Source organism: Somniosus microcephalus, chromosome 12 (genome assembly GCF_052327205.1).
Source record: "Somniosus microcephalus isolate GS21.2 chromosome 12, FLI_Smic_1.0, whole genome shotgun sequence".
NCBI lineage: Eukaryota > Metazoa > Chordata > Chondrichthyes > Squaliformes > Somniosidae > Somniosus > Somniosus microcephalus.
This window is the reverse complement of record NC_140998.1, coordinates 187,241,112-187,267,048: the sequence shown is the minus strand read 5'-3', so window position 1 is coordinate 187,267,048 and position 25,937 is coordinate 187,241,112. Positions and strand designations below refer to the sequence as shown.

The following is a 25,937-nucleotide window of genomic DNA, read 5'->3' as shown; positions in this document are numbered from 1 at the left end:
AACGACGAATGGGCAACGAGTTAGTGTGATTGAGGACACTGATTTAAGTGAGACATTTTTTGTAGGAATGGTGTCATGTGACGATATCAAAAAAGATACAGAAAATGTGCAGCCCTCAGAAATAGACAATGCTGAACATAAAGTTAATGCAGTAAAAGAGGACAAATGGATGATCCCACTGCAGATAAATGGAGCATTAGTTACATTGAAACTGGACACTGGGGCAAAAGCAAACTTAATCAGTATGAGTGACATTAACAATATGAAAGAAAAGCCCAAAATACAGAAAAAGTCAGTACTACTGAAGGACTATAATGGACAAAAAATAGGTAGCTTAGGTGTATGCAGACTTCAAGTGACAGTCAAAGACAAAGTGCATCATCTCATGTTTTCTGTTGTGGCTGAAAGACTTGATTCGATACTAGGTGACAAAGCTTGTGAAGACTTAGAACTGGTCAAGAGAGTCTACCGTATAAACTGTGCCATAAGCAGACCAGATGACTCAGGTGATGAAGCAGAGAGCCCATCAAGGATGAAAAGGCCAAAGGGTATCCATGTCTTCAAAAAGCCTAGTTTCTCCAAGAAGAAAGAAAAAGACTTTAAGGTCAAAGAAAAGCACAAAGAGGAAAAACACAAGGAGAAAAAGTCCAAAGATATAACCGCAGCAGATGTTGTTAAGCAGTGGAAAGAGAAAAAGAAAAAGAAGAAGCCTGCACCAGAGCAGGAAGCAGTTCCGGTGGATACTCCTTCTTCCCTCAGGCCAATCTTTGGTGTTCCATTAGCCGAGGCTGCTGAGAGGACTATGCTGTATGATGGGATCCAGCTGCCAGCAGTTTTTCGAGAGTGCATTGACTGCATTGAGAGTTATGGCATGAAGAGTGAAGGAAACACTGAAACCCTCTCCAAGCAAAGATCGCAAGGAGACCTTGATCTATACAAGAGCAGATTTATGACAATGCCGCAACTGCATCTTGTCATTCACCGCCAGAACAATCTCATGAAGACACATCAGACTTACCCGTGTTGAGAAGATCCACACGTGAAGTAAAAGAGCCTGATAGACTTAACCTTTGAGTACAATGTAAAGCTTTGAAAATGTGTTGACTGTTTTGAAAATGTTTATGTTTATAGAGCACTAACAAAAGTGTTACTGATATTATCTTTATTGTTTTCTTGAAAGTTGATTGATATTGATTTTGTTAAACCTCAAAGGGGGATGTAGTGATCAATAACATGTCATTCTATAGTGGACACTAGGTGGAGCCGTAGAGCTGTATATATATAAGACTACACTACCCAGCTGTATAGATATTAAGACTACATTACCCATGAGGCACTAGGCTACCCACAAGGCAACAGTCAAGATGGCAGCCTGCACACAGGAGCACACATGCTGCATCTCTACAGATACTGTACCTAGAGAACGTGTACTGAATAAATGACTAGCTAGAAGCTAGCTGTGTTCATAATAAGAATGTCTATTTATGAATGAACATAACACTTTGGACCAGTTTTGTTTGAGTATCTATCTCCCTTATTTGTTCCCGGTAACAGGCAAGCATTATTATCTGGGCCTGCTCCGTCTTATTATTATTTTTGACTGTCCCACCATTTTCTCTGCCTGTCTGGTGGGACCATTTTCCAGCACTTGGTCCGTAGCCTTGTATGCTATGGCATTTCAAGTGCTCATCTAAATGCTTCTTGAATGTTGTGAGGGTTCCTGCCTCTACCACCCTTTCAGGCAGTGAGTTCCAGATTCCAACCACCCTCTGGGTGAAAAGGTTTTTCCTCAAATCCCCTCTAAACCTCCTGCCCCTTACCTTGAAACTATGTCCCCTGGTTATTGACCCCTCTACTAAGGGGAAATGTTCCTTACTATCTTCCCTATCTATGCCCCTCATAATTTTGTACACCTCAATCAGGTCCCCCCTCAGCCTTCCCTGCTCTAAGGAAAACAATCCAGTCTCTCTTCATAGCTGAAACGCTCCAGCCCAGGTAACATCCTGGTGAATCTCCTCTGCACCATCTCTAATGCAATCACATCCTTACTATAGTGTGGCGACCAGAAATGCACACAGTATTCCAGCTGTGGCCTAACAGCTCCAGCATAACCTCCCTGCTCTTATATTCTATGCCTCGGCTAATGAAGGCAAGTATCCCATATGCCTTCTTAACCACCTTATCTACCTGTCCTGCTGCCTTCAGGGATTTATGTACATGCACACCAAGGTCCCTCTGATCCTCTGTCCTTCCTAAGGTCTTACCATTCATTGTGTATTCCCTTGCCTTGTTAGTCCTCCCAAAATGCATCACCTGACACTTTTCAAGGTTAAATTCCATTTTAACATTGAAACAGATGTGTCAGGACCATCAGTTTTTTATACCCTCTGCCTCAGTTCGGGTGTCAATTTTCCTTGTGGCCTTATTGCCTTTGTATACCCTTCTCGTATAGTGTCCGTCACTGCCCCATTAATGGTTTCTTCTTTTAATTCAGGATATATGATAATACCCGTTTATATGTGTCTCTTCTTGTGGGGTAAAGCAGAAGTCAATATCCGTGATGGCACAGGAGGTGAGGGGGGGAAATTCGGTTGACTTGTGCCTCCTGCAAAGCAACTAGAGCCTGCGTGCGGCGCCACCAACGCCCCCCACGAAATTCAGCAGGAGGTTTGCGGCGGTGATGACCGTTAGCGCGGCGCTGCGCTGCCGGCAATGACATCATCGCCGTGCGCAACGCCCCACTTGCGCCCAGGCCGCGCTCTTCGATAGCGCCCCCTGACTTACCACCGGACATTATGTCCGACAGGGTCAGGGGGGACCTACCTGCTGCCGGGGCGGCACAAGTTAAAAGGGGGGTGCCAGGCAGCCATTTTTGTTGCTTGCCGCCTGACAGCACCTGCCCCCGCTGCTGTCCCCAGCCTTCTGTGTAGCACCCCCCCGGGGTGCCGGCTGCATTCCGTGAGTCCGGCACTTCTCTTGAGCGCCGGGCTCTTTTGCCGGCATTCCAATCCCTGTTTGCCCAGCTGAGCCCCGGGTCGCGCTGCACTAGGCCCCCCCCCTTTAATAAAGGGAGGAAGGCCTGCAGTACTGCTGCACGTAGCGCTGTGATATTCACCCACAGCGCCCCAAGAGGGTGGCGGGGCGCTTCCAGTCGCGCCCCGCTCCGCTCTTGAGGCACTGCCAGTGAATTTCGGGCTTGGGGGCGCTAATTTTTTCGGGGCGCGACCCAATTTTTCCCCCTCGGTGTCTATAGATGTGTTTGGACCTGAATGGCATTGTTTTTGTTCGGTGGAGATCCTTTATTCGGGTGGCTTCCTCCAGTATACTGATTTTATAACAGTCCAGGTTTAATGAATAAGTTAATTAGTGTGATGGATATGAAGCAATACTTTAATACTAATGAAATTCAGATTATTTCTCTTCCCCAGCTCTTCCATGTACATAACTGGTATTAAAATTTGGCTACTGTCTAATTCGAATCTTTCTATTTCCCAGGTTTTGCTTTGGCACCAAGTACTACTGCGGATAATTTTTCAGACTCTGGTCACAGTGAAATTTCCTCCCACTCCAGCATTGTCAGCAATTCCTCCTTCGACTCAGTATCTGTCAGCCTCCATGATGACCGGCGACAGCGACATTTTGTCAGTGTTATAGATTCAAATTTAGGCTTGGGTATAGAAAGAAGACTGGAAAGGCGATCAGCAGTTGACCCAGATCAATACTGTATCAGGTTGGAGCAAGTTTTTGTTGTTTTTCAAACACTTAGCTATGGTTTGAAGTGCTGCAATGATAAAAAGTTTGCTATTCTAGTGTTTGCTGCATTCGAGTCTAAGGTGACGGCTAATTCGGCCTCATTTAGTTTCCAACTAGGTCATTAAGTAGGTGGTTTGCTGTAGGTTAAAACATGCACTCTGTCCTGTACTTGTAGCCTTTAGCCAAGCATATGAGGAACATTGCCACTGCAAACAGTGGCAGCTTCTGCAGAACAACTCACTGGCTATTATCTTAATTATGAGGGGTAGGAGCCAACTTTGGCATTCACTGTTATAAACGGTAGCGTAGTGGTAGTGTCAGTAGTAATCCGGAGGCCTGGACTAATGACGTGAGTTCAAATCCCCCCCACGGCAGCTCGGGAATTTAAATTCAGTTAATTAAAAAAATCTGGAATAAAAAGCTAGTCTCAGTAATGGTAACCATGAAACTATTGGATTGTCGTAAAAACCCATCTGGTTCACTAATGTCCTTGAAGGAAATCTGCCGTCCTTACCTGGTCTGGCCGATATGCGACTCCAGACCCACAGCAATGTGGATGACTCTTAACTGCCCTCTGAAATGGCCGAGCAAGCCACTCAGTTGTAACAAACCGCTACGGAACACAATAATAATTCTTTCTCTCCCCTCCCCCCCCAATAATTTGACTTAAGATCAGGAAATCAGTGATTTTGGAATTGTGATGTGAACACATGCCTGCACTCCATGGTGCTGATGCTCCTATAGTCATTTAAATTTAAGGGGTCCAATCGGGAGCAATGTGATCATTATACTTTTTTCCTTTAATGAATATTGTAACGGTTGAGCTAACTTTCAATCTGTGGAATATCATTTAAATGTGAGACTGTAATTTTCATTATTTTTTCCCAACATTTAAATCAGTGCTTTCTCTTATTTAGTTCCTATACATCAACAAGCACAGAGGGCAGAGGAAGTCTGTCTGCAGGAGCGGCAGTACTGTCTTCACCGAGTATGGAGGAGTTAACCCAGGACCAGGGAGATCGAACTTCTCTTGATGCAGCAGACAGTGGTCGAGGAAGTTAGACTTCTTGTTCAAGCGGATTTCATGATAATATCCAAACAATTCAGCACCAGAAAAGCTGGGAGATGCTCAGTAGTTTGGGGAATCTTCATTATGAGAGCTCTGCTGAAGGAACAGGACTAACAAACATGTGGGCTACAGGTGTCGAGAATTCCAAAGATTCACGACCCTCTGAGAAAAGAAATTCCTCATCTCCGTTTTAACTGCTTTCTCAACCTGCCCTGCCACCTTCAACGATTTGTGCACGTATACCCCCAGCTCTCTCTGTTCATACACCCCCTTTGGGATTGTACCCTTTAGTTTAGATTGCCTCTCCTCGTTCTTCCCACCAAAATATCACTTCGCACTTTTCTGCGTTAAATTTCATCTGCCACGTGTCCGCCCATTTCACCAGCCTAGCTATGTCTTCTTGAAGTCTATCACTAGCCTCCTCACTGTTCGCTATACTTCCAAGTTTTGTCAATAACCAGTGGTCATAGATTTGAAATCATTGGCAAAAGATTTTGACAGGACATGAGAAATGTTTTCACTCCGGGTGTTGTCGGGATCAGTAACGCTCCACCTGAAAAGATGGTGGAAGCTGATTCCATAACTAATTTGAAAAGGGAGTTGGACAGGTTCTTGAGAATGGGGAACTTACAGGGTTCTGGATATAAAGCAGTGGTGTGGGACTAAGCACAGCTGACCTTTCAAAGAGCCAGTATAGGCACGATGTGCCAAATGGCGGCCTCCTGTGAGGCAAGTTTCTGTGATACTATGAAACCAGAGAACTGAGCGGAATGGATAATGTAGATCAAGCAGGTTATTCATTTAACTTGTGAGCATATAACTAGGCCACGCTATCCTCCTTCCCCTCCCCGTACCCAGGAAAATATCCTGATCCTATCAGCTGTCAACACTTAAGTGCTAACAAAATTCTAAACTCTTTAAGATCCTTACTGTATTTACCCTGTACTGTGCCATACTTGCAACTACTATGTAATGCAGCCTGTAATAAGCCAAAGTCAAGAAAGTGTATGAACTTTACTGAATTTAGTTTTTCAAAACTTTAAAAATAGCCTCAAATAAGACTTTAAACAGAAAGGGTTTTCCCTGCACAGTTGTAGATTTGTATCAGTATATCAGTTAACATTAAAAAAAACTGGCTAATTATCTGGTTAGGAATGGAATTAAGGGCTCCAAGTACAGATTGAGATGATCAAATGTTCTGTGGATCATTTTGACCAGGTGAAAAAAGACTAGTAATCTAATATGGGATGTAAGATTAGGTAAGTAGTTAGAAATATTATGGGGGTGGTGGGGTGGGATTAAACGGGTAGGACAAGGTATGTGACACAATGAATTGTACATGGACTGTAGAGGAATTGGACTTGGTGGGTTGAATAGCCATTTTTGTCCCATAGTCTCTTGTTTTTGTTTTGTGTGTCTCCAGTTCTCCATTGTGTCTTCTAAGATTTTTCCAAATAAAAGGATGTGATCTTAAAATCTGAGTCTGTATCACCAGATCATTTAAAGATTTTAAAATGTTAAGATTAAATAAAATAGTGAGCCAGTGCCAAGGAATTGAAAAGATATGGAAATGGGCTGCCAGAAACCAGATTGTGACAACCGATGTCAAGTAATTTTGTTCTGAAATAATGGCAAACTTACTTAGAAAATTAATAACTTGGTGGCCCATAATTTGCTGTCAGCAGCAAATGAACAGTGCCAGCTGTTCATTACACTTACACCTGCCCACAGGCTTTCTATGGCATTCAATGGTGGTCGGGGGCGGGTGGCGAGGTCCGATGGTGGGGGTGGGGGGTGAGGGAGCTGCTGGGGAATGTCCAATGGTGGTCGGGGGCGAGTGGCGAGGTCCGATGGTGGGGGCGGGGGGTGGGGGAGCTGTTGGAGAAGGTCCAATGGTGGTTGGGGGCAGGTGGCGAGGTCTGATGGGGGTGGGGCTGGGGGAGCTGCTGGAGAAGGTCCGATGGTGGGGGTGGGGGAGCTGCTGGGGAATGTCCAATGGTGGTCGGGGGCGGGTGGCGAGGTCTGATGGTGGTCGTGGGGGGCGGGGGGTGGGGGGGCTGCTGGGGAATGTCCAATGGTGGTCGGGGGTGGGTGGCGAGGTCCGATGGTGGGGGTGCGGGGTGGGGAGCTGCTGGAGAAGGTCCAATGGTGGTCGGGGGCGGGTGGCGAGGTCCGATGGTGGTTGTGGGGGGTGGGGGGCTGCTGGGGAATATCCAGTGGTGGTCGGGGGCGGGTGGCGAGCTCCGATGGTGGTCGTGGGGTTCTGGGGACTGACCAATGGTGGTCGGGGGCGGGTGGCGAGGTCCGATGGTGGTCGTGGGGGGTGGGGGAGCTGCTGGGGAATGTTCAATGGTGGTCGGTGGCGAGGTCCGATGGTGGGGGTGGGGGAGCTGCTGGGGAATGTCCAATGGTGGTCGGGGGTGGGTGGTGAGGTCCGATGGTGGTGGCGGGTGGTGGGGGAGCTGCTGGGGAATGTCCAATGGTGGTCGGGGGCGAGTGGCGAGGTCCGATGGTGGGGGTGGGGGAGCTGCTGGGGAATGTCCAACGGTGGTCGGGGGCGGGTGGCGAGGTCCGATGATGGGGGTGGTGGGCTGCTGGGGAATGTCCAATGGTGGTCGGGGGTGGGTGGCGAGGTCCGATGGTGGTCTTGGGGGGTGGGGGAGCTGCTGGGGAATGTCCAATGGTGGTCGGGGGCGGGTGGCGAGGTCCGATGGTGGGGGTGGGGGGTGGGGGAGCTGCTGGGGAATGTCCAATGGTGGTCGGGGGCGGGTGGCGAGGTCCGATGGTGGGGGTGGGGGGTGGGGGAGCTGCTGGGGAATGTCCAATGGTGGTCGGGGGCGGGTGGCGAGGTCCGATGGTGGTTGTGGGGGGCGGGGGGTGGGGGGGCTGCTGGAGAATGTCCAATGGTGGTCGGGGGCGGGTGGCGAGGTCCAATGGTGGGGGTGGGGGGGCTGCTGGGGAAGGTCCAATGGTGGTTGGGTGGTGGTGGGGGGCGTTGAATGGTGGCCAGTTGCAGGGGTTTACCGGGTAGCTTGTTGGACCTGTAGGAAGCACTCCTGCTCCTCCTGGCCCACAAACAGTGCTGTAAAGGCACTTACCTCATGGATTCGGCCCTTCTCACCTCCTTTCATCTGCCAGGTTTCCCGAAGCCTGGGAAACCTGGGTGACACGAGTTTAAAAATAGGATGACTGTTATAATGAGGCTGCGGGCCCTCATTTTAATATTTAAATAACCAACCCGCCTCCTGGGAGTGGATTGGTCGCGCGCCTCTCGTCCCGCCTCCGCTAAAACTGGAAGTGGGCGAGTTGTGTTCCTTTTCACAATTTTTGAATTTTAACCTCTGACCTGACCCCAAACCCACCCACCCCCCACCTGTTTTTGGGAATTAAGGTACAGCCTGCAGAGTCTGAACTAGGAAGTGTAAGTTAGAATAGTTAATTCAGTGCCAAATCATTTACAGAAATTAAATAGAGAGGGAAAGAAAATTGGGATTAAGAGAGATAAAAGAGACAGAAAGAAAAAGTTTAAAAAAATTATTTGAGGTTTTTTATTTTTTTAAATCTCCAAAAATAATTAAAATCTGAAGGGATGAAACTCCACACTTGTAAAACTTAGTTTTCATTGGCAGAGGTTGTTTGGCAGTAATTAAGACTTATCATGCAATTACTGGCGAGTTTAGTGGGTATCTATCAGGTAGGTACCGCAACTTCACTCGATTAAGTCTGTGAGTTGTTCAAGTAATTAATACTCAGACTTAATCAGTAACAATAAAACAGGTCTTTACTGGTTGGAGGTAGGGACTACACGTAGGTCTTTACTTCATGCCCACAGGCGGGAACTGAGGGGAGATCAGTACCCACAGTACTATTTATACCCCTATGGCCAGGAGTGGTACTGCGTATCACTACGCCCTACAAGTAGTGCAGTCCTGTCCATAGGTTCAAAGTAGCACACATATTACATGCACAACATTCCTCCCTTCTTAGCTTTACAGTCATCTCCCCATTTAACATAACGTAATAACATATATACATATATAACTTCAGGTTTACATAACAGAATAACATAGATACATAGATAACTTCATGTCAAAACAGATCACAGATTCAGTCTCTGCGGAAAACAGTTCACAGATTCAATCTCTGTGGTGTAGTCGGTTCACGTTGCTGGAGTGACTCCTTCAATAGTCCTTCCATGGATTTAACAGTTTGAACTTCCGAACTGAATTGGCTCCGTTCGGAGGGACCACGTGTGTGATCTGGTAGAGGTAATAATGGTTCAGATGGGTCATCTTCTGTTTCGACTTTTCCTTTTCTGCTTCTTGGAGACTCTCTGGGCTCCACTGTCAGCTGCCAGCTGCATGCGCAGTTCCTCCTTCTCTTCCTCCTTTTTCCGTAGTAGAGCCACCTTCTCCCGATGTTCCGTAGACTTTCGGTGCTCCTCCATGACTTCTGTATGGTGGGAGTCGAAGTTACAAGTTGGGCAGGACAGGACATAGTAATATTCGGAGTCGTCCGACAGGTCAGCGAGAGGGTCGTCTATTTCCTCCATACCCAGCTGGACGTTAGCCAGCTCTTGTTCCAAATCCAGACATCTTTCCTGAAGAGACTTCTTCATGTGTACCTCTGCATCCAGCTTTTTCTGGGCTTTCAGCAAGTCGTTTACTAGTGACCTCATTTGTGATTTTAATACTTCAACTTCCTTTGGAGATTGATTGATCGGACTATGCAATCCCTCTACCGGAGCAGCTGTTTCAGCGGTCTGTTGTTCTACATTGACGTGAGTCAGCGTACTTTTGGCATCCAATGGCTGCTCTGTTGCAGTCGTTTCAGTCTGTGTCGTCACATCAGCCATCTCAATGACTTTTGAGAGCTCCGAACCCTTTTCCTTTGAAGATCGCAGCTCGTGTTCAAGTTTTTCCCATTTCAGAGTCTTGTCCCTCAGCATATGAAGGAGTTGGCTGACCGTTAACTCTTCTGACACCAGATTATGGCACGCACCTTCAGAACCTGAATCAGCTTTGATTCGTTCGGCCTCCTCGCGCAGATGGTTGGTGTGCTCCTGCTCCATTTTCTCCATCAGTTGCTTCTGTTGCCTTTCCAGATTCTCCCACTCTGTAACAAAGAACTTTTTTATTTCATTCATCTCTTGCTCAAAACGGCGAATCATTTGTTCTAATTGCTGTTGTAGTTTGAAATGGAGTTGAGTTCGAGCCCAGTGTCCCTCAAAAATGTGCATATCAGTAGACTTGACAGACTCAGAATTCTCTGTTAAACTATGTTGTTGTTGCTCAGTGGAATTCTGTGCTGAAACTTTGTCTTTTGCACATGGGTTGGTCTTACCATCATCAGTTCTAGAGTCTGGGCTGATTATCTGCACCGAGTTCTCACTCTTTATGGCTTTTAGCGAATGCCAGTCCATATTTATGTTTCTAAACCACTCCCGGTCTAGTAGTGGTGGACCTCCCTCCGGTAGCACATATAAGTCCATTATTTGACTTCCTTCGCCCTTGTTGGCCACTGCAACCTTTATTGTCCCAATGGGGTACACTCTCTGCCCCGTGTAGGTTGTCAATATAATCTCCGTATCCTGTAGGGGAATATGTTGGAATAACCTTCTGTAATCTTTCTTATTCATGACCGACAATGCCGATCCAGTGTCCAATTCCATTTTTACTTGGACTCCTTCTATCTGAAGAGTAACCCAAATTGTCTGGAGGTCTGCACCCTTACCAACGTTGAGTACCCTTAAGCTAGCCAGTTCAATACTGCTTAAGCCAGCCAGTTCATTACTGCTAGCGTCTGAATCGGACTCCTGTTCGGCCACCTTGTGTACTTTTGCGTATTTTCCTTGCGGTGACTTCTTGTTGCTGGTCTTCTTCCCTGACCTGCATACTCTAGCTATATGTCCAAGCCTACCACAAGTTCTACATTCTTGGTTTTTAAACCAACACTGGTTCTGATCATGCATTGTCTTTCCACAACGATAACATTTGCCAGAACTCACACCCAATTTGTGTGCACTGAGCTCCGGTGACCGTAGCTGCATTACTGCCGTGCCTCTCGCTGCGGCTTCGTGTGCCGCTGCCATAGTGACCGCCTTCTCAAGCGTCAGCTCATTCTCCTCGAGCAGTCGCTTTTGTGTATCCTGTTTAAATAAACCACACACAAATTTGTCTCGTAGTGCAACTGTCAGTCCCGTTCCAAACTGGCAATATTTCGCTAATTTACGCAATTCCAGCAAATATTCAGCATTGCTTTCATGCTGTAGCTGCCTTCTGTCGTAAAATTTAAATCGTTCCGCTAGCATCAGCGGCGTGGGGTTTAGATGATCTTTCAGGACAGTAACAATCTCATCGAACGTCTTATCCGCCGGTTCATCTGGTGATAACAGGTGTTTCAATTGCCCGTATGTCTTCGCACCCATTAAATTTAATAATGTTAGTGCTTTATCAGCCTCACGAATTTTATTGGCCTTACAATAATTTTTAACTCGTTCAACATATATGGCCCAATCTTCGATGTCACTATCAAAGTTGCTAATATTCCCGTGTTTAGGCATTGTAGTACTTTATCAGATTTGCAATTTCTCAGATTTTTTTTTTTTACTGCTATCCAAGATGGCGGCTTCCCGCTCTTGCCGTTGTCCTCCGCCCACAAAATGGCGGTTTTCCCGCGCTTGGCAGTCTTCACCCGTCCCCCGACGCCATCTCCCTTCAGCCCCGAGTGCGGCCCTTATCTCCGCCGCGATCGATGGCCCGCGCTTTTCACCGCGGCTCTCGCGCCTTCAGTGTCTGCCGACGCTGCACCTTTCAGCCCGAGTGCGGCCCTTATCAGGGATTGCGATCGATGGCCCTTCTACCTCCGACTTCCCCCAGCCCTGTCTTTGCAGCCAACGCTGCTTGGCTTACCCACCACCGAGGTTGAAAAAGAAGCTGCAGGATGTCTTCTGTCCTCCAGTTTTCAGTCGCTGATGGAGGCTTCAGGGTCCTAATGCCTGTCGCTTCCAGTGGGGTGGTGAGATTTGAAACCTCCCTTCAACGTCCTGTCTGTGGACGAAGCCGCCGTGGAATAACTGCCGCAGGGTAAGAACCTGACTCGTCGCCAGTGTTAAGTCTGTGAGTTGTTCAAGTAATTAATACTCAGACTTAATCAGTAACAATAAAACAGGTCTTTACTGGTTGGAGGTAGGGACTACACGTAGGTCTTTACTTCATGCCCACAGGCGGGAACTGAGGGGAGATCAGTACCCACAGTACTATTTATACCCCTATGGCCAGGAGTGGTACTGCGTATCACTACGCCCTACAAGTAGTGCAGTCCTGTCCATAGGTTCAAAGTAGCACACATATTACATACACAACACACTCCTTTCCATGTGTTTCAGTACTGAGTCTCTCGATGAGATACCAGTATAGCGCAGCTTCTGGAGGAGCAGGGCAACTCGGACGGCAACTTCCTGATTTTAGCGTTTAACTGCATGTGTGCAGTTACTGGAAGTTGCTGTCCAACTTAATGTAGGTAAAACAGCAACCAATTTGCGCACAGCAAGCTCCCACAAACAGCGCTCTGTTGGGAACACCACCACCTCCAAGTTTCCCTCCAAGTCGCACACCATCCTGACTTGGAGATATATCGCCGTTCCTCCATCGTCGCTGGGTCAAAATCTGGAACTCCCTCCCAAACAGCACTGTGGGAGCACCTTCACCACACGGACTGCAGCGGTTCAAGAAGGCGGCTCACCACCACCTTCTCAAGGGTCGTTAGGGATGGGCAATAAATGCCGGCCTTGCCAGCGACGCCCACATCCCATGAATGGATTATAAATAAGACCAGAGCATCTGTTTTTAGTGATTATTGGTTGAGGGATAAATATTAACCCAGGACACCTGGGATAACTTCCCCTGCTCTTGTTCCAATAGAGGCTGCAGGATCTTTTACGTCCACCTGAGAGGGCAGACGGGGCCTCGGTTTAACGTCTCTTCCGAAAAACGGCAGCTCCGACAGTGCAGCACTCCCTCAGTACTGCCCCTATGGCAGTGCAGCGCTCCCTCAGTACTGCCCCTCCGACAATGCGGCGCTCCCTCAGTACCGCCCCTCCAACAGTGCAGCGCTCCCTCAGTACCACCCCTCCGACAGTGCAGCACTCCCTCAGTACTGCCCCTCCGACAGTGCAGCGCTCCTTCAGTACTGCCCCTCCGACAGTGCAGCGCTCCCTCAGTACTGCCCCTCCGACAGTGCGGCGCTCCCTCAGTACTGCCCCTCCGACAGTGCGGCGCTCCCTCAGTACTGCCCCTCCGACAGTGCAGCGCTCCTTCAGTACTGCCCCTCCGACAGTGCAGCGCTCCCTCAGTACTGCCCCTCCGACAGTGCGGCGCTCCCTCAGTACTGAAGTCCCTCATCCCTGGAACCATTCTTGTAAAGAGCGGCGTTCAAAATCATGAGGGGTTTTGATCGAGTAAATGAGGAGCAGTAGAGGGAGCGCTGCGCTGTCAGAGGAGCAGTACTGAGGGAGTGCTGCACTGTCGGAGGGGTGGTACTGAGTGGGCGCCGCACTGTCGGAGGGGCAGCAGTGAGGGAGTTCCACACTGTCGGAGGTGCAGTACTGAGGGAGTGCCGCACTGTCAGAGGGGCAGTACTGAGAGAGCGCCGCACTGTCGGAGGGGCAGCACTGAGGGAGCGCTGCATTGTCGGAGGGGCAGTACTGAGGGAGCGCCGCACTGTCGGAGGAGCAGTACTGAGGGCTGCACTGTCGGAGGGGCTGTACTGAGGAAGTGCTGTACTGTCGGAGGGGCAGTACTGAGGGAGCGCTGCACTGTCGGAGGGGCAGTACTGAGGAAGCGCTACACTGTCGAAGGGGCAGTACTGAGGAAGCGCTACACTGTTGGAGGGGCAGTACTGAGGGAGCGCTGCACTGTCAGAGGGTCAGTACTGAGGGAGCGCTGCATTGTCGGAGGGGCAGTACTGAGGGAGCGCCGCACTGTCGGAGGGGCAGTACTGAGGGAGCGCTGCACTGTCGGAGGGGCAGTACTAAGGGAGCGCCGCACTGTCATAGGGGCAGTATTGAGGGAGTGCTGCACTGTCAGAGCTGCCGTCTTTCGGATGAGACGTTAAACCGAGGCCTCATCTGCCCTCTCAGGTGGACGTAAAAGAATCTGCAGCCTCTATTGGAACAAGAGCAGTGGAAGTTATCCCAGGTGTCCTGGGTTAATATTTATCACTCAACCAATAATCACTAAAACCAGATGGTCTGGTCTTATTTTTAATCCATTCACATGATGAGGCCGTCACTGGTAAGGCCAGCATTTATTGCCCATCCCTAGTTGCCCTTGAGAAGGTTGTGGTGAGCCGCCTTCTTGAACCGCTGCAGGCCGTGTGGTGAAGGTACTCCTCCCACAGTGCTGTTAGGGAGGGACTTCCAGGATTTTGATCCAGCGACGATGAAGGAATGGCGACATATCTACAAGTCAGGATGGTGTGTCTTGGAGGGGAACTTGGAGGTGGTGGTGTTCCCATTACATCGCTGTTTGTGGGAGCTGGCTGTGCACAAACTGGCTGCTGTGTTACCTACATTACAACAGTGACCACAATTCAAAAAGTACATCATTGGCTGTGAAGAGCTTTGGGATGTCCCGAGGATGTGAAGGCACTGTAAAAATGCGAATCTCTTGTCTATGTAACAATAGCGTCCCATCCCTGGTCAGTCCCTGGACACTCCTGCAGGGATCCTCCAGGACACTCCTGCACTGGGCCCTGGGTACGTCTCTGTTCCGGAACCCGGTTCCTTTGTCTGCTGCGATGCTTCGATCAGGCACAGGACGAGATTCCTCCTTTCATCCCTTTCGATGTCCTTTAGGTGACTGCTTTTGAAAATCCAAATTAAAAACCAGCATTTGGAGGTCAGTGTTCAGTATTTTAGCTACACCTCCAGGGGATCCCGCCTCCTGAATTTGGGAATTCAAGCTGCTCCAGATGATCATTCCGGATGTGGCTGGCCATTCGGCCCATCTTAATGCTCCCATCCAGAACAGCCCATCGCTGCCTCCAATTGTTCGTTAACCCATTCCAGGATTGTGCCTCGTGCCCCAGTCCTCTATCTGCCAGTCCATTCCAAGTGTTGGTCACTCCCTCTGTGTGAAGTAAACCTTCCTGATAACAGCCCGAGTTTCCATTAACTAGTTTGAAGCCGTGTTTCCTTGTCCAAATCGCACAGATTCATTTGAAGTAACATTCCGGATATTCATCCCTCTCTATTGCACTGCAGCAACTCGCCAAGGCCTCTTCGGCAGCACCTCCCAAACTCGCCATCTCTACCGCCCAGAAGGACAAGGGCAGCAGGCGCATTGGAACACCACCACCTCCAAGTTCCCCTCCAAGTCACACACCATCCTGACTTGGAGATACATCGGCCGATCCTCCATCGTCGCTGGGTCAAAATCCTGGAACTCCCTCCCTAACAGCACTGTGGGAGTACCTTCACCACACGGACTGCAGCAGTTCAAGAAGGTGGCTCCCCACCACCTTCTCAAGGGCAATTAGGGATGGGCAATAAATGCCGGCCTTGCCAGCGACGCCCACATCCCAGGAAAGGTTTGTTTTTAATTCCTCAATACGGTCACTTTTAAGGAGCCTCCTCGCCAGGTTGAGTCGCCCAAGTCTCTCCACATAACTCAGTCCCTCTGGCGCCGGGGATCGGTCTCGTGGCTCTACTCTGTGACGCCACTAGTAGTTGAATGTCTCCCTTATGTCTCTGTGTCCAGAACTGGACCTAGTACATTTAAAAGAAAGATTTGCATTAATAAAGCGCCTTTCACTACCAGCAGACATCCCAAAGCACTTTACAGCCAATGAGGTACTTTTGAAGTGTAGTCACTGTTGTAATGTTGGAAATGTGGCAGCCAATTTGTACACAGCAAGCTCCCACAAACAGCAATGTGATAATGACCAGATAATCTGTTTTCTAGTGATGTTGGTTGAGGGATAAATATTGGCCAGGACACCGGGGAGAACTCTCCTGCTCTTCTTCGAATTAGTGCCGCGGGATCTTTTACGTCCACCTGAGAGAGTAGACGGGGCCTCGGTTTAACGTCTCATCCAAAAGTCAGCACCTCCGACAGTGGAGTTATCCCTGGTGTCCTGGCCAATATTTATCGCTCAATCAATATCACTAAAACAGATTATCTGGTCATTGTCACATTGCAGTTTGTGGGAGCTTGCTGTGCACAAATTGCCTGCCGCGTTTCCCACATTACAACAGTGGCAACACTTCAAAAGTACTTCATTGGCTGAAAAGCGCTTGCGACGTCCAGTGGTCCTGAAAGGCGCTATATAAATGCACGTTGTTGATTTGGAGGAAAGCAGAGTAACAGCAGCCTGGGCAGACAGCAGGAAGGAACAAGATAAACGGGGTGTTCGAAGGGAGGAAGTGATTACCTTCTCAGTGTAAAACCTCATCTCATCAGCCCGGGCCAGGGTGGTTTCAATCCTCTCGTGTCGCACCAACGCTGTCACAAGGTTCCGCAACATATCGATCCGGGACCGGGATCCCAGCCCCATCCGACGGTAAACTCGCCCATGACTGATCCAGAGGGCAGCGGTGAGATGCATCCTTCCGAGGGGCCGGGAGTCTGAGGGGGATCAAAGACCGGAGCAAAGGTGAGAATTCAAACGTCACAATCCCAGCATCACGTCACACGCGACCCAGGAATGGCCAGATCCCGTCCGCCATTCATCACCGTCCCCGTCCCACGCTGATCACCGACCCCCCCGGACCCCGTCCCACGCTGATCACCGCCCCCCGGACCCCATCCCACACTGATCACCCCACCCCCGGACCCCGTCCCACACGGATCACCGACCCCCCAGACCCCGTCCCACACTGATCACCGACCCCCGGACCCCGTCCCACGCTGATCACCGACCCCCAGACCCCGTCCCACACTGATCACCAACCCCCCAGACCCCATCCCACACTGATCACCGACCCCCAGAACCCATCCCACACTGATCACCCCCAAGACCCCGTCCCACACTGATCACCGCACCGCCCCCGCCGGACCCCGTCCCACACTGATCACCGCACCGCCCCCGCCGGACCCCATCCCACACTGATCACCGACCCCCCGGACCCCGTCCCACACTGATCACCCCCCGGACCCCGACCCACACTGATCACCCCCCGAACCCTGTCCCACACTGATCACCGACCCCCTGGACCCCGTCCCACACTGATTACCGTCCCCCCGGACCCCGTCCCACACTGATCACCAAACCCCAGACCCCGTCCCACACTGATCACCAAACCCCGGACCCCGTCCCACACTGATCACCCCCCGGACCCCGTCCCACACTGATCACCCCCCGGACCCCGTCCCACACTGATCACCGAACCCCCGGACCCCGTCCCACACTGATCACCCCCTGGACCCCGTCCCACACTGATCGCCCCCCGGACCCCGTCCCACACTGATCACCGACCCCCCGGACCCCGTCCCACACTGATCACCCCCCGGACCCCATCCCACACTGATCACCGACCCCCCGGACCCCGTCCCACACTGATCACCCCCCGGACCCCATCCCACACTGATCACCGACCCCCCGGACCCCGTCCCACAATGATCACCGACCCCCCGGATCCCCCGGACCCCGTCCCACACTGATCACCCACCCCCCGGACCCCGTCCCACATTGATCACCCCCCCGGACCCCGTCCCACACTGATCACCAACCCCCGGACCCCGTCCCACACTGATCACCGACCCCCGGACCCCGTCCCACACTGATCACCGACCCCCCGGACCCCGTCCCACAGCGATCACCGACCCCCGGACCCCATCCCACACTGATCAACCCCCGGACCCCGTCCCACACTGATCACCCCTCGGACCCCGTCCCACACTGATCACCGACCCCCCGGACCCCGTCCCACACTGATCACCCCCCCGGACCCCGTCCCACACTGATCACCCCCCGGACCCCGTCCCACACTGATCACCGCCCCCCCCCCGGACCCCGTCCCACACTGATCACCGCCCCCCCCGGACCCCGTCCCACACTGATCACCGCCCCCCCCGGACCCCATCCCACACTGATTACTGACCCACAGCTCACTCGGGCTGCTAACTCTGGTTGCAGGTATTCCTGGAGATATCATCACATGAACTCCGAACTCCAACCACCCCGCCCGGTCAAACAGCCTTCCCCCCGTCCCCATCTCCCACTTGCCTGGATGAGTGCAGCTCCAACAACACTCAAGAAGCTCGACACCATCCAAGACAAAGCAGCCTGCTTGATTGGCACCCCATCTGCCACCTTGAACATTCACTCCCTCCACCACCGGCGTACCGTGGCTGCAGTGTTTACCAACTACAAGATGCACTGCAGCAACTCGCCAAGGCTTCTTCAGCAGCACCTCCCAAACCCGCCACCTCTACCACCTAGAAGAACAAGGGCAGCAGGCGCATGGGAACACCACCACCTCCAAGTTTCCCTCCAAGTCACACACCATCCTGACTTGGAAAGAGCACTTCAGCTAGTCCCACTCCCCCGCCCTTTCCCCGTAACCCTGGAAATTCTTTTTCCTTCGGGTACTTATCCAATTCCCTTTTGAAAGCTGTTAAGTCCGTGAATGATTGAGACACGGACCAGCAGGAGTGAAAACAAACAGATCTTTACTGGTGGAAGTCCATAACGAAACTAAACAACAGAGGCTCTCTAGCGCCTTTTATACAGGGGTGGTCACTGCCGGTACTGCAGTCTGAGACCAGTTATTCTCTTAAAGGTACATACACAACAATTCCTCCCCTTTTAGATAAACAGTACATAACATTCATTTAACAACTAAATGATAACGAATTACAATCACAATTACTGTTGCTAGATACATTGGTTAAGTTTAAGCAATTATAAGTTCAGTCTTTGAGGAGGCTTCCTGATTCTATCTGGATAACGCCTCTTTGGGGTATCAGGTTCTTCTGGCAGTGTTGAGTCGGAATCAATGTCGTTGTTTGGTTCATCTGCTTCCAATATTACCGGTTCTGCGGTAGCTGCAATTGGAACGTCGATTTCATTACCAGGTGTATCAGATCGTGGTGTGGAGTTGACGTTTTCCAGTGACTCTAGAATCTGGTCAGCATGGTGTCTTACAATGCTCTCCCCAACGTCCACGGTATACATGAGAGGTCCTTGTCGTGTACAAATCGTTCCTGGTTGCCATTTCTCAGTGCGGTAGTCCCGGGCCAAAACTGGTTGACCTATCTTAAAACTCCTGGTCGGCCTTTCATTCATATTCTGAAACTGCCTGTTCTCTACATCTCTTCGGACATTTGGCTTAACCAAATCCAAGCGGCATCGTAGTCTTCGATTGAAGAACATCATGGGTGGAGTTTGGTTGGTAACCGCATGTGTCGCATTCCGGTAGGCAAACAAGAAGTTGTCCACCTTGTGTTGTAGGGGTATATCTTCATTACACATTGCCTTGATAGCCTTCTTGAATGTTTGGACAAACCTCTCGGCCAATCCATTAGTGGCTGGATGATATGGAGCAGATCACAGAATCACAGAAATCACAGAAACCCCACAGTGCAGATAGAGGCCATTTCAGCCCATCGAGCCTGCACCGACACATATACCACCTGATCCCCGTAACCCCTACACCAACACATATCCCACCCTATCCCCGTAACCCCACATATTTAATCCCCCTAACACTAAGGGTCAATTTATCATAGCCAATCAACCTAACCAGCACATCTTTGGACTGTGGGAGGAAACCGGAGCACCCGGAGGAAACCCACGCAAACACGGGGAGAATGTGCAAACTCCACACAGACAGTCGCCCGAGGCCAGATTCGAACCCGGGTCCCTGGCGCTGTGAGGCAACAGTGCTAACCACTATGCCACCGTGCTGCCCGTCATGTGTAATGCTTAACACCATTGTTCTTTAAGAACCTCCGGAACTCTTCAGACACAAACTGTGGTCCATTGTCAGAGCAAATCTGTGCAGGCAGCCCATTCCTGGCGAATATGGTTCGTAAAACTGTGATAGTTTTTTCCGTGGTGGTTGAGGACATTTTTATTACCTCTGGCCACTTTGAATGTGCATCCACCGCAATTAAAAACATCAAGTCCATGAAGGGACCAGCAAAATCAATATGCACCCTTTGCCATGGAGATGAGGGCCACTCCCATGGATGCAGAGGAGCTTGTGGTGGGGCGTTTTGGACCTTCTGGCATCCTGCACAGCTCTTGGTCATCTCTTCGATTTCTCTATCGATTCCCGGCCACCACACAAACGCTCTGGCTAAGCTCTTCATTTTTACCCCACCCAGATGACCCTCATGAAGCTCATTGAGCACTCTATCCGTCAACTTAGGTGGAATTACTACTCTGGATCCACACATCAAGGTTCCTCTGCACACTGACAGCTGTTCTCTTCTCGGCGAGAATGCTGGCAGCAGTGGTTCGCCATGTGCTGGCCATCCCTTCACCGTTAAATCATAGACCCGTGATAGTGTCAGGTCATTCCGTGTTTCCTTTTCTATGTTTGCATTCGTCACAGGGAGACATTCGACTATGGTCGAGTGGAATAACTCCATTGGATCCACTGCAAGGTCTTCTTCTTCCACCGTCGGCAACGGTAGACGTGACAATCCATCAGCATTTCCATGCTGTTTAGTTCCTTTGTACTCGATGTCATATTGGTGTGCCCCTAGGAAAAGGGACCATCTCTGCAGCCGTTGTTCTGTCATTATCGGTACGCCCTTCTGAGGGTTGAAAATGGAGACAAGAGGTTGATGATCGGTTAGTAGAGTAAATTTTTGACTGTGCAGATAGTGATTGAACTTCTTCACCCCCCACACTAGGCTGAGGGCCTCTGTCAATCTGGGCGTAGTTACGCTCGGCAGAAGTTAACGAGCGCGACGCAAAAGCTATCGGCCTCTCCAAACCATCAAGGAATTTATGTGACAGTACCGCCCCAATGCCGTAGGGAGACGCATCACACGCCAGCCTGATTGGCAGTGCTGGGTTGTAGTGAGCCAATACTTCCTTTGAAGTGATTAAGTCCTTACTCTTCTGAAAAGCACGCTTACAATCATCGCTCCATTTCCATGCTACCCCCGTTCGTAGCAGGGCGTTCAGTGGGTGCAGAATTGTCGACAAATTCGGCAAAAACTTATGATAGTAATTCACCAACCCGAGGAATGACCTCAGTTGCGACACGTTTTCAGGCGCTGGGGCCTTAACAACCGCTTCAATTTTGTCAGGAGACTTATGTAACCCCTCTTCATCAATCACGTGGCCACAATACGATATCTGTTTCTTAAAAAATTCGCACTTGGGGCGGTTGGCTCGCAGCCCATGTTCCCGTAGTCTAGTGAGCACCTGTTCTAGGTTGTTAAGGTGTTCACTGTCATCTTCACCTGTTACAAGGATGTCGTCCAAGTAACACCGAGTCCCCGGAATCCCTTGCAGGACTTGTTCCATCGCTCTTTGCCATATCGCCGGAGCCGATGCTACTCTGAATACCGATCGATGATACTGGTAAAGACCTTTGTGAGTGTTTATCGTGAGATACTTCCTAGAGGACTCTTCAACCTCCATCTGCAAATATGCTTGTGCTAGGTCAATTTTTGTAAAACGCTTCCCTCCAGACAGCGAGGCGAAGATGTCTTCTATCCTTGGAAGAGGATATTGTACTGTGCGAAGGACAGGGTTCACCGTCACCTTGAAATCCCCACAGATGCGAATCTTCCTTGGCTCTCCGGACTTATTGCTTAACGTTTTCTTCATGACAGGAACGATGGGTGTCGCCCACTCGCTCCAGTCGACCTTAGACAACACGCCCGCCTTCTCCAGATTCGCCAGCTCTGCCTCGACGACTGGGCGAATTGCATATGGTACCGGTCTCGCTTTGAAAAACTTGGGAACTGCATTCTCTTCTATTTTTATCGAGGCGGTTATGCCTTTAAGCGTGCCCAGTTCTTGTAGAAATACCTCTTTGGCGTTAGCTAAGATTGTTGACAATCGTCCAGGAGTGACGTCTTCATCTTTTTCCACCGTCATTGCATGAATGGAATGCCAATCTAAGTTTATCTTCCTGATCCCATCCTCGTCACCAGTGTTAAGTCCGTGAATGATTGAGACACGGACCAGCAGGAGTGAAAACAAACAGATCTTTACTGGTGGAAGTCCATAACGAAACTAAACAACAGAGGCTCTCTAGCGCCTTTTATACAGGGGTGGTCACTGCCAGTACTGCAGTCTGAGACCAGTTATTCTCTTAAAGGTACATACACAACAAAAGCCATGATTGAATCTGCCTCCACCACCCTTTCAGGCAGTGAATTCCAGATCCTAACCACTCGCAGCGTAAAAAAGTCTTTCCTCACGTTTCCTTCGGTTCTTTTGCCAATTATAAAGTGGAAATAAATTTCCTGGATTAAAGTGGACGAAACGTTTTAATGAAATCTAAAAGTAATAAAACTAAAAGTGTCATCTGTGGCTCAGTGGGTAGCACACTCACCTCTGAGTCAAAAGGTTGAGGGTTCAAGTTCCACTCCAGGGACTTGCAGCATATAAATCCAGGCCGACACTCGAGTGCCGTGCTGAGGGAGTGCTGCACTGTCGGAGGTGCCATCTCTCGGATGAGACATTAAACCGAGGCCCCGTCTGCTCTCTCAGGTGGACGTAAAAGATCCCATGGCCACTATTTCGAAGAAGAGTAGGGGAATTATCCCCAGTGTCTTGGCCAATATTTATCCCTCAACCAACATAACAAAAACAGATTATCTGGTCATTATCACATTGCTGTTTGTGGGAGCTTGCTGTGCACAAATTGGCTGCTGCATTTCCCACATTACAACAGTGTCTGCAGTTCAAACTTAATTGGCTGTAAAGCGCTTTGAGACGTCTGGTGGTCATGAAAGGTGCTATATAAATGCAAGTCTTTCTTTCTTATAATAAGGTTAGATTTTTAAAAATAGAAAATAAATTTATATTTAAGAGATTAAAATCATGTTTTCTAAAAATCAAATAGATTACAATAAAATTAAAGAGGGGTTAAAATGAGCTAATTTTTTTAAAAGTGTGACTAAGTGTAAGAGGTTGAAATGAATGAGAAGTTTGAGTGGAATGTGAAACATAGAAACATAGAAGATAGGAGCAGGAGTAGGCCATCCGGCCCTTCGAGGCTGCTCCGCCATTCAACGAGATCATGGCTGATCATCCAAACCCTAGCACCCGGTCCCTACACCGACAGCCATCCCACCCAAGCCCTATCCCCGTAACCCCACGTATTTAATCCCCCCTAACACTAAGGGCCAATTTTTTATCATGGCCAATCAACCTAACCCGCACATCTTTGGACTGTGGGAGGAAACCAGAGCACCCGGAGAAAACCCACGCAAACACGGGGAGAATGTGCAAACTCCACACAGACAGTCACCCGAGGCCGGATTTAAACCCGGGTCCCTGGCGCTGTGAGGCAACAGTGCTAACCACTATGCCACCATGCTGCTCAGGTTGAACTGGGCTGAATGTGGGTCCTGGGCCTGAGGCTGGGGGAGGGGAGAGGAGGGGGACCTGGGCCTAGTCTCCAGGGCTCAGCCCGCCCACTCATTCCCGCTCCCGGAGCCTCTCCGGCCTCACTTACCCCAACTCCAGGGCCTTATCGGCGGCTAGCGGGTGCCCACTCCCAGGGCGCCTCTTTCTCCGCGGCTCCGGCGGGTTTTTTAAACCCGGTTTTCTTCCTCTTTTAAACAACAAGAAGCCGCTTTTCCCCCTCACATGGGCGCCGTCATCTTCATTCCGGCCCAGCGTCCCCGCGCTAAACCCGCCGGCCGGCGCACCTCGCCCCGCCAACAAACGTTCCGCCTGACTCCCCTCAGATCAGAGGCAATTCAGTCATTTTCAGAATAAAAAGACTTGCATTTATATAGCGCCTTTCACGACCACCGGACGTCTCAAAGCGCTTTACAGCCAATGAAGTACTTTTGGAAGTGGAGTCACTGTTGTAATGTAAGAAACGCAGCAGCCAATTTGTGCACAGCAAGCTCCCACAAACAGCAATGTGATAATGACCAGATCATCTGTTTTTGTTGCACCCACTATTAGAGCCAGGGGAACTTAAACAGCAGAAGAGAGGAGACTGGGGGAGAAAGAGCAAAGGATGGCAACGGATGGCCAAGGAGCTCCCTTGGGAGCTGCCAGCCCAGGAGCCATTTGTAAAAAAATTGATCTTTCACAATTTTGTGCCCTCGACCGCTATCTATAACCGGCTAGAGGCTAAAATATATTAGCATTAAATAAGCTGCTCAATGACAATGAATCAGATCACAATTTGCTTGTTTAATAATGTTCGAATAACTCTGTGCACCAACATAGATTTTACTTGGACAATGTAGACACAGATCAACCAGTTTGCATGTAAATATTTTAAATAGAATTCACAATAATACAAATTAAAGCACATTTCGGCCTGTCGAGCCTGTGTCAAATAAATTACACGTTTCAACCAACTTTACAATTTTCAAATTCAGCTTCTGCTTAAAATTTTGTCAACAGTTTCTTAAACTTTGAAAACTACAATAACAGCATTTTACTGAACATCTGTTCACGAAATCTCATGGGCAACAATTTTTCAGTCGCTATATTTATTAACACAGTATATTTTGTGATAGGCACCTTTACCAATGCAGATGTAACCAGACTGAATAAAGACAGCATCGATCCCAACGATCTCTCACCATCAGAATAAAGGGGCTGTGACAGTTCGGTGGGACAAAGACTCACGGAGATTAAACACATTCTGCACATGCTGCAGTTTATAGCAGAGGGAACATTTTGAAATCCAACTCGGAAGATACAATTTCAGAGCAAGAGGGTCAGACATTAGGCTACAGCAACATAGCCCCGAATCTCCAACCCTCACTGGCAGTGAGGAATTGTGGAATTTACCCTTATATTCAATCTTAATCCACACAGAAATATTATCAGGAAGAGTGAAAGGTAAAAATTATAAATATGAGTAATATTTGAGATAACTAATCGTTATTGAAGGTCATTCAAATAGAAAGAAATATTTATGCTTAGTCAAATTATAAATTGGTTACCGTTCTCTTCATTATGTTTCGGAACATTTTCTCAGGTGAACTTTGAAAGCTGTTGAATCCTTGAAGACTTCCCCACATTGACGGCAGGTTTCAAAGCACGTGTGAGCTTTCAGCTGATAGATGTAAACAAAACTCTCTCCACATTCAGCACATTTATGCGGCCTCTCTCCTGTGTGGATCCGCTGGTGTCTTTGGAGGCTATCTGCCCGTGTGAAACACTTTCCACATTCACATTTATGTGGCCTCTCTCCTGTGTGGATCTGCTGGTCTAGGTGAAAATCTCCTGTTTTTATACAGTCTCTCCTGTGGATAGATTGTGTGAACAATCCCTGCCCATTTTTGCGTTGTGCAAGATACTTTATGCTGCAAGGAGGAGATTGTCCTGCTGAAATTTGTCCACTGGATTCTGGATGTCTTCTGGCGTGCTTCTCATGAAAATCTTCAGTGGCAAAAGCAACATTGCAATGAGGGCAAGGATGACACTCATCTCGGTGCACTTGTTGCCCTGCTGGAGAAGGAAGAAAGAGAAATTGTCAGTGTAATGAATCATCTGGAAGTTTCTTTTGGTAGTACAATTCGTGGTTATTTTAGTGTAAACGCAGGGCTCTTTAGATGTTAATATTGTGAATTTAGAGCCTCCTCCAGTGAAAGAAGTGGTGAGGGGAGAATCATCAATTGTGTGTGGAGATTAAAAGGGCAGTCCCAACCCCGCTCACAGCCCCCAGACACAGCCCCGCCCCGAGTCCTGCCACAGCCCCGCCCCCAGTCCTGCCACAGCCCCACCCCCCCCCGGCGAAGCCCTGACCGCAGGCACAGCCCCACCCCCCAGTCCCAGAGAGAGAGAGAGAGTAGGGCAGAGAGAGAGAATAGGGCACAGAGAGAGAGAGAGTGGGCAGAGAGAGAAAGAGAGTGGGCAGAGAGAGAAAGAGAGTGGGCAGAGAGAGAGAGAGAGAGTGAGAGTGGGGCTGAGAGAGAGAGAGAGTGGGGCAGAGAGAGAGAGG

At 49.5% G+C, this 25,937-nt stretch overlaps 1 long non-coding RNA gene across 1 annotated transcript; it reads left to right on the top strand.

Annotated features, from left to right (window-relative positions):
- The first annotated feature begins 620 nt into the window (after positions 1 to 620).
- On the top strand, positions 621 to 6,303 carry LOC147109770 (uncharacterized). Its single transcript, XR_015080347.1, has 2 exons — positions 621 to 3,730; positions 4,671 to 6,303. It is a non-coding gene; the product is annotated as an uncharacterized LOC147109770 (long non-coding RNA).
- The last annotated feature ends 19,634 nt before the right edge of the window (positions 6,304 to 25,937 follow it).